The following is an 18,461-nucleotide window of genomic DNA, read 5'->3' as shown; positions in this document are numbered from 1 at the left end:
AGAGGGCTGTAATCTGACCACTGATCACTCTGCTGCTTTTGTGAGTGTAAAATCAATGGTCTCCATTGAGATAAATATTTACACTTTTAAACTGAAAATATTAGGAAAAAAATTGGAACTTTTCCAATGCCTAATGCTTATGTGCTGCATGTACAGTTGTGAATTTGTTGCCTGTTTTGATCAATTGGCCACTAATGAAGGTTACCAGCTTAGAAGAGGCCTCCCTTCCCCTGACTGATAGCCCTACTTCAATTTGTTCAAGGGCTTTTTTCAAAAGTAGGGAGAATAAGGAACAAGAAGCACATCTGCAAATAGACTGAGATTTATAAAACATGACATTTTATTATAAGTAATAAAATCAACCTACAAAGCAAAGGCAAATATTAAATGATACAGTCATGCATTTCGTTATCTACGCAAATATTTTTTAACTGTGTCAGTTTTGATTTGATCTGTGTAAGTGCTGGATGATCACATCCTTGGGAGAGAGATCATATTTCTTCTGCTCATAAGGCTCCACTTTTCATGTGAGTTATCACACAATGATATCTTCACCCATTTCCTTTAATGTATTTAGTTACATCTCTCCCAATACATCAGGGTGATTTTGCTTATTGGTGCATTTCATTGCTGTTACATTGCACACATTGGTTGCCATGACTTTTTTCTTTCAATTCTTCATTTTAATCAGCATTCCACACATGTAACATCAGTCCTTCAGCTCATATGAAAACTAAATTTCAAGATATGCTTGCTTTTAGAGTCTGTCAATCTTAGACAAAAAATTTACATTTGAACTTTGCCAATATTTAAGTGAGGTATGGCTCTGTGGGGGTGTGACTATATACACATATAAAATTATCTACAAAGCATTTCCAATGTCATAATCTGTTACTGTATAGATGTGTCCCCTAGCCTAATTCCTTATGTCAAAACACATGTGATTCTAGCTTGTACCAGTAGTAAGGCTAAAGTTTAAGTGTTCCTCTTTGCATCAACCTTGCTTCACTCCTGCCTTTTAAAAATGATGAATACAGAAAAGAAGAAAATATTAAATAATCAGTGTAGGCCAACTTTTGAAATTAATATTATTGTATTTCACAAAGTCAGGAGCATGTATTTAAATGTGATACTGCTGCAATGTTGGGTAGAACACACAGTTCTACTATCTCACTTTCATTTCACATAGTTCCCAAAGTTGCCACAGGGAAAAGATTAGATTCATCCAGTACCATAATTTGTCTGTCCTGAAGAACAGCGGAGCTCAGTTAGCATGCATGGATGCCCAGAAGACTTGAAAGAGCTGGTTTGTTTGAGCAGTGCTGGTGGCAGATCTGTAATGGGTGCACAGGAGAATTTGAAAAATGAGCTGTTTATTTTTCTTTCAGTTTGTGTTCAGAGACATGTTTCTCTTTTCTCACTTTAGCATTTTTAGCCCTTCATTCTACCATCTCCCTCCCAGTATGATGACTCAGTTTGGTTTTTGAATTCCTTTTTCTTCTCTCCTGTGACTCAACTGTCTCTTAAACAGAGTAGCATACTTTATTATCAGGCTGTAATACCCCTGTTATCTTCTGGTGTCCTCCTTTCCTAGTTTCTGGGCTAGAGGTCAGATTTTATGCCTGCAGTAGTACAGGGTCCTGCCCTGAGGACTTCAGCATGTTCCATCTGGGTTTGGGAGCCTGCTGAGGCTGCCAGGCTGGCTGTGCAATGGAGTCCCTGCACACACTCTAGTCACAGTCTGTATTGATAGCTCTTGGAAAGCCCAAAATTAATATTCTGGTTATTTAGTCACTTGATTGATGCATTCAGACCCACTCCACCAGGCTCCTTCCCATCCTTGTAAAATCTTTTTTCATCATTTGCATTAGAAATCACAAGTTTGTCTCATTTGGGGGGGGGGATTTGCAGGGTCTTCAAATTTATTTTAAAAATACATTTTGGATGGTCTCTGAGCTTGTTGCTGATGCCATCATTTCCTTGATTCCCGTGCTTTTAAATTATTGTACTTCCTCTTCCTTTGATGTCCATATTTCTAACGATCTTATCCCAAGGATCTTTCTACTTGCTAAAAGCACATGTAGAGTTTTCCCAGCCTCCTCTGACACTTGCCCTGCTCTCACCTTTTATGGTCTATAGCCCAGATAAGGTACTCAGGGCTCAGAATCCTGTTCCTATAAATGTCTCATGTTAAAAAACATACCACACCCTAATGCAATAGCCCCAACAGTGCCCCACTAAGCCTCTGTCTTCTGTGCTGCCTGGAAGATTTCCACAGAACACCAGAGCGCCCCTAGTTTCAGGCATGGCAACTCTTAAATACATTGTTAGTTTAAGGGCACAGATTGCCCCATTCACTTAAAGAGAACATTGTTCCAGCTGTAATAGTCCTTCACCACATTTATATATTGTTTACAACTCTGTTTATTGTCATTTAGAACTGCTGAATTGACACTGTGAAAGTTGTTCATTCAAATTAATGTTTCTATTGGGCTCCTGCTGTCTTAAATGGTGCAGAAAATATGTTTTTCAAAACAGAAATTGGTTTATTTACCAGAAATAGGTTTTACTTACTATTGATAATTTAGAATAGGTTTTTCTGGACTTATATCATTCACACCACTAAAATTAATACCCTCTTAAATAATCTTTTAAGCATTATATGATTTTTAATATATCCTTTTTAATCATGAACAGACAAGTGCAATTACTATTCACTTCCTGATTTTCTCCTCATAACTACTACTTAGTCTGCATTAAGCCACTCCAAATGGGAGTCCTTCATCAAGCTAAGGAACAATGTCTTTTGTGACTGAAAATCATAATGATGACATTCTGAATAGCACACACTTTGCTGTATGATTGCTTATAAAATGTGACACGTTATTTTTGGGTACAGTGCAGGAAATTCAGGTGGGGCCAAAGGTCCCTCCCAACCCAAAATAGTTTATGACCAGGCAAAGTGTCTTTTCTCACACTCCTTGCACTGGGGCCATTCCCAATTACTTCCTTGTGTTTCCTGAGCCTGGCTCAGCTTAAAAAACAATGCATCTGCCCACATTTGTGGGGAGTGTCTCATCTTCCTAGCTCTGCCATGGGGGCTGACTGGGTACTGTAAGGAATACTCTCATTCCCTGTATAATGCAGTGTAGCACCTATGTTTCCTGTTTACCTATCAGAGGGAGGAAGCACAACATCTTCCACGGCGAGTTTCATCTCACTAAATCTAGATGTGTGCAGCTTCCTTGACCTGAGGTGGGCTCCTTGCCTCCCTTTGCAATCAGTGGAGAAGCAGGAGTTTCTAGGACATGAGTCATTGCATCTCAACACACACACCTGAAGTAAGTCAGACTAATTTCACTTTTGTTTTTCTCTCTACTGCCTAGAGGCAATCAGACTTTTCATCAATTCAGCTGCAGAACCTCATCTATACCATTCTTTCCAGAAAAAAATTGAACCAAGAAATTTGGAATCAACAGCTGCCCAGTCTCGGATGGAGAAAGGCAGTCACTCCCTCTGTTCAATGTGAGAAACAGATTTTGTTAACAGCTTGGTATTGGGTACATTTTGACTCCCCAGAAACTACATGTCTTATCTGTCATGCACAGTGTTTGCAAGTGATCCTGTCCAAGAGATTGGTAAGATTGTTCAGACCTCAGCCCTGGAGCCCTGAACATGTCTCAGAAGCCCTTCTATGTCACTAGGGCTCTAGAGACACCAGACATCACTGCCAAAATGTGCCATATTTTCCATGTTGTGCTGAAAAATCCAGCCAGAACTGTGTACATTTCCTGTTCTGAAACTTGTTTACAGAGGATAACTTTCTGCTGTTTTTTTGGTTATTTTTTTCTTCTGAGGACCATCCCCCTTTCTTGACAAAACCAGTAGAGTCAAAGGCCTGAAAAAAAATCCTTTTACTCCAGATTTTGAATGCAAATGTCTAATTTGGAGTTGAACTGGAAGAGAATGCTTAAATGGACTTCCCTCCCCCACTACCCCTTTCCCTTAAACTTTTCCAAGCCAAGTATTCAGGTATTTGTGTTGGTATTTTGATGGAGAAAAAAATGGATGTGAAAATTTATGTCTGTGTGGTCACAGTTTTTAAAGTTTAAGTAAAGATGTATTTCACAGGAGAAGGACCAGAACAGAAGGAAGCTCGGTGAGCTTCAATGCCACTGTGAGCTAATTGAGACTATAAGTGAGCAGTGCTGTTTTTTCTGGAATATTCACTTCAGTGAATCTGTTTCAACAGGTAGGTCAGTAACAGGGGTCATTCAAGACTGGGTCATTAAAATCACAGTGGTGGAAATTTCAGGTAAGGACAAACTGTGGAGACTGAGCCTCTTATTTTTGGAGAGGCAGTGGAGGAGCATTTGTTTGACTGCTTTTACAGGGCCAATCCCCGTGTAGACATAAACACCATTGGTAATTACATGAAACTGTTTTTTCCTAGGCATCTTATCTTTTTCAGTACATGTTTAGTAGCTCTCTATTGTCATATTTTTCTCATTTTTGTCTCCATATTTTACCTCCTGCAGGCTATTGAAACCACACACTGGAGACAGAACTATTTGCTTCTTCCCATGATGCCTATGTTATGTGAGATCTGTTAATGACTCCTATTTTTTATACGCCCAGCAAATGAGTGGGGATCTACTTTGCAAAGAGGGATATGAGACACAGCTATAAGAGTTAAAAACATGCATTAATTTTGAGTACCCAATTAGAGATACTTTCAACCTTACTTTTTCAAAGCCTTGTATAGCAAATTCTAATTCAAGAAACAAATCTGAGTGTTCAGAGCTTTGATAGACCTGATCCAGAGTTTCATATCACACATCACAGAAAATGAGGAACATTTTGAGCACATGTGAAAAGCTCACCGTATGCCTTGAATGCCCTTGCACTGGAACATGTTGGCAGATGCAATAATTGTAGCTGATCCTCCACAGCATCACCTGGCCATTCTTTTTTCCTCCAAGAGGTTCCTGCAACTCCTCCAACTATCTTTAATAAATGGGGCTGAGATCTTACAAGGAGCCATCTTCTCTACAACATGTTTGATATTCTTCCCTTAAGAAGTTTAATTCTGTGTTTTGACTGAGTAGGTGACATTTAGCCAAAATGATAAGTAATCATATAATTGAAGACTTCAAAACAGAGTGCTCAAGAGAGATGTAATCCCATGCACTGACAAGCTGAACTGTAGCATTCCTTTGCTCTGAAGCACTTTCCATTCCATTTGTTCACAGGGTATTGTTCCCATCATGGCTGGGTGCTGGGGTTGGAGCAACTGCAGCCCCTCAGCTGCAGCTCCTGGGCTGGCTCCTTGTGTCACCACAGCCTGGCTGGGACACCCTGCCCATCATCTCACGCCTGCTGCTTTGAAGCACAAGATGGGTGCAGCTGAGGTCTTCAGCCCTGTCTGATGCTGTGGGGGGACCTGACTCCTCCCAATGCCCAATCTTCTCCCACAGTCACCATTTCTTCCTGACCTGGCTTTCTTTTCCCTACTCCCCCTTTCAGCCTCAGTGTACCCACACTGATGTTCCCCATCCCTGACTCAGCCCAGGCTGATTTGGGACCCGTAAGGGAATGAGTGCCTTTGCTGCTACACAGGAAAGGAGAAACAGGGACTGGGACAACAGGCTGCACAGAGCAGCTGTTACAGAGTGAATATTCAAAGGAGAAGAGATCATTAAGACACAGTTCTCAAGACCCTGAGCCACAGGGCCTAGATTATAGCTGAATAATCAAAATTGCATCATAGTGCTTTTTTAATACTGAAAAACACCTTTTCTTTTTGTTTTTTTTTTTCTTTGTTTTTTTTTCCTAGTTGTTTTCTTCCTTCTCAGAAGTGGCTAATCTACTTTGCCTGAAACCTCTGCAAAATGTTCAGCTTAGGGTGAGCACGTAGCACTGACATTTACAGCCTGAAGCATTCATGTCTGACAAAGTTAAAAGCAACTGAAAAAAGGGTATTGTAATAGGAAACAAAATAGGAATACCAAACTTAATAATCAGAAGCTCTATCACCTCTGCCTATTGTAATGAATGATCCAGAGAAGGTAATTCAAAGGACTCTCATTTGCCCTTTCTCAGAAGATGAACAAGGTGACATTAAATGGAAAGGCTAAAGGGAAATACTTCTCACAGAGCATGCAGCACCTGAAATTCACTGTCAGATGATAATGCTGAGAACAAGAGAGCAGGAATTCACAGAAGAGTCAGTTCCACATAACAGGAACACCTGCAATTGATTGATAAGACACATTCATAGAGGACGTTTTTCTTTATGCTTGAGGACATATGGCAAGTGCTAACTGCCTAAAGAAGAACCTTTCCTAACAGATTATCTGGCCACTGCGATTATCAGACCTGCTTCTCCAAAGTATTCAGCACTGCAGTTGAACATGTTTGGACTATGAAGTATTCAAACCTACCAGTTCATTCCCACAGACCTAAGCAGTCCACTCAGCCAGTGATAGTTGGGTGGTGGGGTGGTGGTTTGGTTTTTTTTCAACTTAGAAGCAATTTAAAGGGAGGTGAGTTGCTCTGTTCAAATGATGAAACATGGATCATCTCATGAATTAAATAATTGCAGTTTTAACATCAACATTCAGTGTTCCCAGAATAGATTGAAAACACAACTATTTATCCTAAAATATAACCTCTTTCCTTGATCAGTATGTCACCAATGCTTTTAAATTGTAACATATGTCCTCTTCATCAGACATTGCATGATATATTTCAAAGGAAGAAAAGTCAAAACCACCTTTCATAGCAAATGTCTAAAGGCATCACACACTTTAATTGCCAACTTGTCACCAGATATTTGCTGTCACCTATCTAACATACTACTGAATACATACTACTACAACATACTTGTCACCAGTGCTACAGATGACTAGGAATAAAACAAACATGATTTCCCTTAGAAGCTGCTCTGCCTAGTCTGATATGATGGAAATGTACAAGCAATTTTGTTTAGAATTTATTCTTCAGATACATCTCATTGTATTTGTGCAATAATGAGCCTTTTACAAGCAACTTCATTTCCTCTGAACCACAACAGCTTTCACATACTAGGTGTGAATTATGATAAAATCATTTACCAATGTCAAATTGTAACATATACATTTTTCCATCTAGGTTTTTTTTTAATCTGGTAAATCATTAATTGCAACTAAAAGTGTCTACAGATAGTCTCATTCTTAAGAAAATAAGTTATTCTGTGAGTTAGTTTAAATTAGTCTTGTCTCAGCAGTTCCAGCTGAGATGGAAATAATCTGAATAATGAGTTCATCTCACTAGAATATCTCAGTGTTCGGTGGGCCTCAAAAATAATACTTGTATATTACTCAAGTTATATATAAATCATATAAATGTTACCAAATTATTGCTTTATTCTTGTCATGAGATTTAATTTTTTTTTCAAAATACGAATAAACCAGGAACAAAAACACCAGCAAAAGTGAAGAAATATCTACATATCTGGGATTATTTATCTAGTTTTAGATTTATCAGACTTTCATGTGTGATATTGTCAAAAACTGATAGAATCATAAAAAATCCTGAGCCAGATGGGGCTCACACGAACCACCAAATTCCAGCTCCTGGCCCTGCACAGGACAGCCCCAGGAATCCCTTCACATGCCCAAGGGTTGTCCAAGCACTTTGTGAACTCTGGCAGGCTGAACACTTCAACTCCAGCACCAGTTCCAGTGCCCAGCCACTCTCTGGGTGAAGAACCTTTTCCTAATGTCCAACCCAGATCTCTACTGACACAGGTTCCTGCTTTTTCCCTGGGTGCAAATTGGACCAGTCCATGTGTCCATCACAGCCCCTGTTTCTCCATGTGCTGGGGCAGAGGGCTCCTCAGTGAGGTGGAAAACTCTCCTTCTCTGAGCCAGGAATTGCCTGCTGCTCCTGATTTTGACAAGATGTGCAAACAGGATGTAGCAAGCAGAGCCAGTGAGTGCCATGTCTATGTGCCTGCTGCAATCTGGAAATGAAGTCAGCACTGAAACTGTAAAAAAATGTTGAAACCCTCCCAATTAATAACTTAGAGACCCTCAGGGGGGAAAAAAAACTTGTTCAATTCATAGGGTCTTTACAGGACACTTTTTTTTCATGTCAGAATCTACTATTCCAAAAAAGCAAATAACTTGCCTTATCCATTCTTCCAGTGGGGTTGTCTTGGGGGTTTTATTTGGTTTGGGTTTTTTTTTCTGCACTGAATAATCACTGCATTAATTCAAGTCACTGAAGCAAAGCTTCTAAGTGCAGCAAGGAGGCTGAGACTACAAAAATCTTCTCTTGGGCTACATAAGCACAAACAGTATGGGTACCACTTCACTGCTGACAGAAAAGTCTGTGAAAAGCAGCTGTAAAGGCAGATAAAGTGGGAGAGAACTGAGGCATCCTGGTATTTTGCTATTTTATGTTACCTGGTGTCACCCTCAAGTCTAAATTATTTGGTATTTTCTTTAATTTGCAGTAAATTGATTTTTTAAAATTTTAATTATATCGGCATTTAATTACTCATTCTAAGGAGATGATAAAAAATATCTGGAGGAAAAAGGATCCAGAAGTAACTAATTGGCTAATACTGACAATAGAAAAAATACTAAGTCTTTTCCTGATATTTGAAAGGAGAAAGGAGTCATCAATATTTTACAGACAACAGGACTGAGCAGGATATTTTATATTTATATGTGTACACTTATACAGCTAGACCTTTTTATCTGTCAATATGTGTGCATATATATGAGCATACCTATATCTGCATGAGTATGTATATGTCTATACACAAAAAATATATTAAATCACTGGAAAAACCAGATACTTAGTAAGTTGGAGATATTCTGCCTGTGGAAATCCATTTTTTTTCTGAATCTATCATGACCAGCAGTCTAGAATAATTATCTGACACTAAAGTGACACCAGCGAGAAAACAGAAGTGAAAACTTTCCTCTTCAGTTGCAAAAAAATATGCAGAATGATGGATACATTTCCTTTTATGCTGAGGACCTGGCTGAAGAGGTTCTCACCTCTGAACATTTAGCTCTATTACTATGGACTAATTGCTGCCATTTCAATTAAGGAAGTCCACATATTTGGGAGGCACAAGTGCAATTTTTCCATGGATATTACTAACCCAAATTATTCCAGCATCTTGGGTCATACAGGAACAAGAAGTTGAAGGGAGCAATAAGGTTCATTTTGGCAGCAGGATTGTGCAGGTACAGAGGGAGCCACTGAGGACCACACATGCAGGACAGAGAGTTTAGATAGATAGATAGATAGATAGATTAGATAGATAGCTGAACCAAACAGATTGAAATTAATTTGCAAGCTCTGAGAGCAGCTGGGAAGCTGAGGGAGGGAGGTGGCAAAGTGGGAAGCAGGTGACAAAAACCTTGTCCCTGCTGAGGACTGGTAACTCCTGAGCCCTTTCTCACCCCAGCCACCTGCCTTTCAGACACTCAGGGTTGCTCTGGTACTTCCAGAGTGATTCTAAGATGCATTCAATGAAAACAATTATTGCGCTTGCTTTTGCCCACCATATTCTGGCTGCTAAGCAGACATCAGGATGTATCAGTTTACAACATCAGAGCATCACTAACCACTTGTGTTGATTGTGATTTAGAGCAATCCAATTGAAAAAAGTTTGGAATCCAGTTTGTAAAAGCTCTGATATCTTCACAGAAAGGGACTTTACAAAGCAGAAGTACTGCCCAGTGCAGATATTAGTTGCTAATACAGATGATTTATTGCATGGTAAAAATGCACCCAAAAAAAAAATCTTACATGGAAAAATTAAGAAAGACTTTAGATACAACTATGCCACTCTGTCACTTCAGAGGAATCTGTATGTTACAAGATGTCTGGTTGCTACTTCTGATTTGGTGTATCTTGCAGCCAACCCACTCCTGTTCAATCAATGATACTTTTGGTTCAGCACATCAGTTGGGTGGGATCAACCAGCACAAAATCACTCACATCAGTGAAATTACAATCTGAATTCACCACGTGGCCTAAGGCAGTTACCACATCTCTTATGTCAATAGTTACAATTTTCCTTCTGTTAGCTTTACATATCTGTGACATACCAGCTTCTAGACACCACAGATTGTTTTATTTCTGATTCTTACTGCATATGGTGAAGTGCCTGGGTATTTTGGTACAGTTTGACATGCTCTGGAAGTGCCAAATGGCCCAGTCTCACACAGTTAGCACTACTCCAGCAGCCTGTCTAGAAGTGCCATCTTAGGTCATACTGAGCTATGGAGGATTGCTTTGGTTTTGTTTACTGTATGCTACAAGAAACCTGGATTTGAGCTGTTCTCCATAAGTGTGAGTTTGTACATGACTGCATGGCCATATGGAGTCCGTAGTCTCACCTTCAGCAAAGAGCTTCTCCACCACCACCACCGCTCCTCAGCCTAATTCCCAGGTCACGCCATCACACAAGACTATCTTGCTGCCCAACTAACACTGACATGCAAAATTGCAATTTTTATGGCAGATGAGAAACCTGAGAAGTGTTTTATCACCATGTTCTATAATGACAATGAAAATAGGTTTAAAAGTTATCTGCATCATTTACCTGTGGGCAGCATTCTCCTTACTTCCCAGGAAATGTCTGACTCAAGACCACCTGCATCTGGAGTATCCTTGTACATGTCTACACCAAGGAAAGAGAAGACCAAGGAACAATCTCTGCAATTGAGGCCAACTGGCCAAGAGATCTGAGATATTAAAAGTACCTGAAGTGATACTGGGGGCATGTGGGAGCTTGTCAAACTGTATGTATTACACCAAACTCAAAGTGTGTGTTGCACTCTCTGGGGTGGGGTGAAAATACAGACCAATGGCTGATGGTTTAGCTAAGGAAAAGCTGTTACAGTGCAGGAGATCCTTACATGGATACTATCCTGTGGGGGATCGAATAAGATAGAAAATAAGAAAATAAAGATAGTGCAGAAGGTAATCTCACCCCTGAGGAGCTGCAGCTGTACTAATCACCAAAGATTAGGAACAGGCCTGCCCTTAACAGGCCACAGCTGTGTCCAATGAGGATGAGTGCTACAAAAAGTGGGTTAGCTGGGCGAGAAGGGAGCTGGAGTTTGTTGGCTGTGCTGTGAAAAAGAAAGAGTCAGTGCTGTGAGGAGCTGCCTATGAGAAATCACCAACAAGGTATGAAACTTTTGCAATAAGATGGCAACACTATCCCAGCCCTTCGTCCAAGTTAACCCATCCTTGGGACATAAAAACTTTTTATTATTTCAGTTCTTTGCTGTAATTTCCATCATGAGCTGACATCTTTAAATTTGTAGGTATATTCACTACTTTCTGCCTATTTTATTGCCTCATTGCAATTTAAGGAATGGAATAAAACAGATAAATCAATCCCCTCAAAAAAGGCCACAAATTAGCTGTGTACAACTATCCTAATGCCAACAAATCTACTATGTGAATAATAACAGAAATGTATGAATAATGAGAAATAAAGTAAATAGCTTCATTAAGGTAATTTCCCTGAAAACAGTTATTGCTTGAAGCACTATAACAAAAGAAATTTTGTTTATACCACAATTTAAAGAAATTATTTAACAATTTGCATGAGCATTCTCTGACTTAAAAATAAACACATTATGTCTTAGTCTGTGCCCAGAGAGTTAATGGCAAAACAAAATAGTTCAGCTTGGCTCTCACTGACATTAAAAGCATTTTGTACAGCTCTGCCAGTTTCAAGTAGCCAGACTTCTGCCAGGCTTAAGAACTAGGAGTTGTACTTTTGCACATTTGGAAGAAGTCCAAAATGTATCCCAATACTGAGTACATTTTAAGCAGCTTAAGGCGACTTTACATGATGAGAAGGGTGAAAAGGCTCAGGAAAGCAAATGACTGCGAGGTACAACAGCTCCACAGATGCACACTCTGCCCCAAAGTTGTAGCAGCATTGTGACATTCTAGTTATTTAGCTATGTTTCAAGATCAGAGGTCCCCTTGGGCACCAATACCAGTGGGACTGGTATGGTGTATGTGACTGCTCCAGAGAATGACGAATAATATTTTTGTTACAGAGTGCATTAGCTGCAATAAAAAAGACTCTGTATTTGGAACACAATTGGCTTCCAGATTTGGGGAGTGTTTCTTGCAAGTTAAAGCAGTACCAGGTTGCTTTCAAAAAACTCAGTCCTGCTCACCCCATTTGGCAAATTGTTAGAGGGTCCCAATGAAAACCATGTGTTAATAACATGCTACAAACTAGTCTATTAATACTTTAATGAATATGTAATGAATACTATGAAATCAAAACAGATTTAGTAAATAAGAAGACTTTAAAACACCATAGAATATTAGAAGGATCCTGGAAAACCAGTATCTTTCCCCAAAGACTGAAAATTTGTCTTTATTATGTATTGAATGAGTAAGAAACCTCATACTCACAAACCCCACTTTTTTCTTTCAGTCTCTTTGAGACAAAACAGAGCCATATGCTCAGAAATGTTTCTCCCGAGCTGTGTTCAAGTGGCAGTGATTTACATTTCAAGTGTCCATGTCTTACACTTCCAAAAATACACATGAATTTAAAACTGAATTTAAGTGGTCATGCCATCTTCTGATTTAGTAATTTTTTCATTATAGCACCCTTCTCTGCTCAGATGCAAAACAAGTTAGTTGCAGAGTGGCTAACTTTTGCATATGTGGATTGAAATCCAAAAATGCCTGCATGCTCATAAATGTCAGGCTCCTGTTTACCTGCATTTCCACCTCCTTGAGCTCAATTCCTGTCTGTCTCTCTGCACAATAAGAACTGCTTCTCTGAAAAGGGAAGCAGCTTTTAATTCTGTAATCATCTGCCTAGACTCCACATTCTTGCATCCCCACCCCCCCCAAAAAAAAAAAGGCAAAAAACCACACAAAAAAAACCCCACAACCTGACAGTACACAAAAGGAAATAGAGAATTCCCTGATTAATGCAATAGCATGCAAAGCTTATAAAGCTGCTTCAGTGTAAGACTTACAAAGCTTAATCCAGTTTTATTGTATTGTAGACACTAATAGAAAAGCTTTGATTTAAAAGGTACTCTTTGTAAAAGTAAAAAAAAAGTCTGTTAGATTTTCTATGTTATTTTGAGCAATTTCTTCTAAATTTTAATCCTGCTTTAATTCCTGTGAGACCTTACAGCAGTAATGGGAGCAGGTTGTCCTGTGGAGTGCAGACAGACCCAAACTCTTTGTCACCTCTCCAGATACATCAATCTGTTGCTCAGGCTCACAGACGCTCATGAGAGAGAAAAAACTATTGTCAGCACATCATGGACCTTTCATCTGCTCTTGGAAGTGGCTTGGTACATGCAAGAGAACTTAAATGGTGATATATATCTGTCTCAAATATATATGAGTATTGATACATTTACAGAAGTCTGAAGAGACAACCTAGAAGAAGGCTGACTATCTATATATTCTCAGTAAAATGACTTTTAACATTTCTTTCAAGATATACAAACACCAAATTTGGGGTTGAAGGGGATTTGCAGATTCAATTGTGTGGATTAACTTCTGTAGCCTCTGACTCTGTAGATTTAGAGGATTTCACTGGTTCTATGTTGAGTCTTAAGGAATTTCAAAATCAGTCCCCTGTCATCCCTGTTGATAATTCTTTAACGTTTCATGCTCAGGCAGTTATATAAGTCACCTGTAAGGGGCATCCTTCACTAGTATTCATGATCCACCTTAAAAATGGCCTCTTCATAAATCAGCCTCAGAGGAGGAGTATTCAAAAGACAGCAACAAATGAAGCCTGACACATCCTGAGGAGTGAGGGGTTCTGAGTTAAAAGCAAAAATGTTACTAATGGCAAAGTCCATTAACACCTAACCAATAGTCACAAAAGAGACTATCAAATAGTAAGACTTACCCTTCCCTTGAATGTGAGTGCTCTTAGAGAAGCACTGCTACAGCAGGCACAAACATTGCAAAAAGAGATCACACTGCCTTGTAATTAAAATATTAACACCCTCACTGAAGGAAAAAGGTGTATCATAAAAAAGCCTGAAGTGACGTTTTGCTAAAATGGTGAAGTCTAGCACAAAAACAAAGAAAAAACAGAGCCAGCTGATCTCTGTTGTGAGATTTAGCTGTTTAAAGCCTTACTCTATCTAATCACACTATCCTTACTCAACAGCATGACTGCAGTAAGTGGATGGCACTTCAAAACCTGTTTAATCATCAAGAGTCAAGACAAAGGGTGTTTCTGGGCAGACAGTACAGTTTGGTGGCAATTTTCCATAGGAAAAGAAAGGGCAGAAAAGTAGCATGGATAACTTTGATGAGGAGTAGTGCAGACAAAATTTCTATTGATTTAAGTGCTTTGAAGTTCATTCTTCCATATGCCCTTACAGGTCACACAGCCATCAGCCACCTGTGTATTTTACTGACAGAAGTTGCTGCAATATAAGTTTCCCGATAAGTACAGTCAGGCCCACTCAGCACTGAAAAGATTGCCCAGAGGACAATAATGGCTTTTTGCTATATTCAACACTTCTTCACACTGTACAATGTCTAGCAGCAACCTTCACTCATACCTTCTCCAGCTCAAGTTTCATATACAAAAATATTTGAAATCAAATAAACAACTGCACCAGCTTCTGAATTGTACTGAAATTTGATTTCCATATGTACTGTCCTCCATTTGATAACACAAAAGAAAGGAAGAAAATAAATCTAATACATAGCATCAGTTAGAGTTGGTGGTGTTGAGTAGTTTGGGATGATATAATTGATTTTATATGGGATTTTGAGGTGCTATTGTGCTATGAGTATGTGTGTTTCTAGACCTTGATCTGCTATTTCAGCATGCAGGTTCTTTTCAAAAACCTTTGTAGTAAGCTTCCCATTCTCAACATCTGATGCAATCACTAAGCTATATATCCAAGAGATCTTGATCTCCAACTATCTTCCCCCACTTTTAATACAAAAGAGTCAAGTCATTCTATCAAGACTGTCTTTGCATCATAGCAGAATCATATTTCTAAATAACAGTATTTTTTTATTGTCAATGGATCACTCCTATTTATTTGCTGACTGAATCATTATAAATCAAACTGGTAGTAAATTTATTCCTGTTGAGAAGCCTTTACAGAATCATTCCTTTTTCTATAAACATGTTTAATTTCTGTAAGCAATAGTAAGTTATTTCCCTGATTCTATTTCAAGAGTTTTTTCTTTCATTTTTCTGCTTCCCAGAGCTGTTGATTGAAATCTGGAGGCAGGTGAATAATGACTAGCTCTCTCCAAGTGTTTGAAATGCAATATGGGCTCCATGGTGATTCATTAAATTCTGTAAGAATACATGGAGGTTTTCCCAAATTGCAGGAAGCTGTCCTAGTTACTATAAATGATAAATATTGTTATGAAAATAAATGAAAACGAAATCATTGCTTTTATTCCTCAGATGTTCACAAATCACTCACAATAATGAGTCAAGATTAAATACCTCAACAGTCTGGCAGATCCAGAGTGTCTAAACTTTAGACATTAAATACCCATGTTCTTGTCTGCTGCCAGAGACTTTGTCTAGAATGGGATTTCAGACCTCATTAAATGGCCCTTGTCCACCAAAAGTTTGGATAAAAGTGGTGTTATTGCCATTTGAGAAAAATTGGTGCAATTTACTTCTTCTGAAAAATTGTGCTTCTTAGAGATATGGACTTAGAATCTGTACTGACACCAGGGATCATTGCTGGTGGCCAAAACTTTATAAATAGGCATGATTTATAGGGCAGGCATGGGAAAGAAAGTTGACAGCTCTGCTAGTCCTGGTCTCAAAAGGGGTGCTGGCTCTGTGGCACCTCACAGATTTCCCACATGGCACCCATTCAGAGCAAGCCCCACAGGAAACACTTGCACTACTTCATTTTCTAACTGTTTCTACCTGCTCCATAGGCATGAGATGCACCTTCCTCTCAAATCATCCAGCTGAAAGCTCACTCGTGCCCAGCTTGTTGTGATGGCTCCTGACCTGTCCCCTGCCTGGCTGGAGGGCACCTTAGTAACAGTAAAATAGTAGAGTAAACTTATGTGAGGAGAAATTTTTCCTTTGTTTTTGTTTTTTCCTGCATAAAAGAAAACATTTAATTCCCGTAAATTAACAACACTGCTTTTCGCAAGGCAGATTACATCTCTGATGTCCTGCAGTGCTGCTGACCGCAGTCACTGCATCGTTAACCCCTGTGTGGCAAAGGTAGGTGATGGCTCACTGTAAACAGAACAGGACTTTTCCCCTCTTCTGCATGTGAAACCCCTGGACTACAGGAACAGTCTGTAACAACTTCTGTGTGGGGCCACAATGAATCAGGAGGGCTTGGGAACAGTGTCAAAGCAGTGCCCAGGGCTGGCAGAGAGCAAAGAAAAGGAAGGTTTCCCCCTCTAAGGACTGAAAAGGAAAGCCAGAAGGGGTTGCCATAGTAAGGGAGGTAAACAAGGATAATTTGCCTGCATGTGTTCCAATAAGATAAAGGATACACTAAAACTTCTCTAATAAGGAATGAAAGAACTGTCAGGGGTTTAAACATTCAAATAAACACTTTTTACAATTTCAGTCACAAGGAATTTTCTGTGACTGGAGAGAGTAAACAGTGGCTCTCACAGAAGATCATTTCTAAGTTTGTGAGCTGAGGCTCAAGAGACATTTAAAATACAGAGTTTTTCCCTCTTTTTACTCTTCTTCTGAGCCTGAGGGGAAACATATAATGTCAAACCTTTAAGTGCAAAGGTGAAAAGCGTGTGCACAAAACTTCCAGAAAGCATGGACAGGGTGACTCATATGGAAGTGGACAGTGGCTTTAAATGTCTCCATGTTTACTGTAACCAGGCAAGGAATTTTTAATTTTGAAGAAGGGCAGTTGAAGATTTTAAGAAAACTTCCAGCAAAGCTCCTCAACAGTCTGGGTAACAACTGCTTAGAGGCTTGAGGCAAAATCCAGCCCTTCACCTCTGTGGCAAGCTGCCCCAAAAGATGAGAGTAACTCAGGTTTTTGTTAATAGATCCCTTGGGGTTGATTAGAGTGAAATGACACTGAATTATCAGTGTTTGTAAAAAAAATTATGTATAGACTTTATCTTTGAACAATTTGGTTGCAATGGAAGTTTTCCAGCTGAGCCACTCACAGCCTTCATTTCTTATGGGACTAGACTGTGTTTGGAAACTGACCTCAAGTGGGAAGACAGCTCCAAAGAAAATTGTCCCGGGTTAAGGAAAGGAAAGAACATATAAATGGGACAATCCATTAGAAAACAGTATTATCTTGATCCTAATTGTTCCAAACATACCATCAGTCTGCCTTACCCATTATCTGAAAATTACCCAGTATCTCCCATGAGTGTTTTGTGGACACTTTGCTACAGCAGGTAGCAAAGGTACAGCAAAAAATCAGCTCTTTCCAAGAACAAAGTCATGGATATTTGATGGTTTAGTTAAGGATAAAGAATTGACTAGTAGAAAATTAAGAAGACGCTTATTGCCTCAGTAACAGATAATACAGCTATGAGGGGAGCAGTGATGTGAAAACAAAAAGGGGCTTCCTGGAGGTGGTCAGATAGTTTCAAAGCCAGCTGAGCTTCCAACATCCAGTTATACCTAACTGAACAAAACCTTGTTCAGCAGATCCCTGATTTTGCAGAGACGCCAGCATTTTTGTCAAAAGCTATGATGTTAATTTACAAAATGAATACATCCTTCAGTGAAAAATTAAAAAAAAAAAAAGGATAAAATAAAAGGGATCAGATGAAGCAACAAAAATTCACTCTGTGATAAAGTCTGCAGAATCAGTGTGGTCAATTAATCTAAGACAGGAAGCATTTAAATAATTATATAGCAGAAACTTCTTACTAAGATTATAAGGAGCATTCTCTTGAAAACAGCAGTACAGCCTGTATCAGTTAAAGATGCACAGAAGATGCTGGACAAGAGAAAAACTGGCACACTTAATTGTTTGAGCTTCAGAAGTACTTAAAGGTTTACAGCATTGCAAAGAAATCATAGCTGCAGATGAATTAATTGACTTTTTGTGCAAAAACACTGACACAAAGACAAGGAAAGATGACACTTGTAGGGATAAAATCAACTGTGAACTTCCACCTGCTAACTGAAAGAGTGCTTTTGTCAGGGTGACTGACTGTATGTGTCCCTGTTATTAAAGAAGCACCATGGAAAAACAATTAAGAAAATAAATGATACTGAGAAGCAAACTGTCATCATGGATTTTTCTATCTGAAACAGACAAATAAAGATCTACTTGACTTTAACTGCAACAAAATTCATCTTCTCACAGGAGAGTGGGGTGGAGTTTCTGAACTGCACTGCACCTTGGACTCTGACCAACTCAGCATCCTTGGATGTTCAAAGCCAGACATCCCTCAGCTTAGATCTTCAGTGTATAAAAATG

This window comes from Camarhynchus parvulus, chromosome 1, assembly GCF_901933205.1.
Source record: "Camarhynchus parvulus chromosome 1, STF_HiC, whole genome shotgun sequence".
NCBI lineage: Eukaryota > Metazoa > Chordata > Aves > Passeriformes > Thraupidae > Camarhynchus > Camarhynchus parvulus.
The sequence above is the reverse complement of the archived record's forward strand: the minus strand, read 5'-3'. Positions refer to the sequence as shown.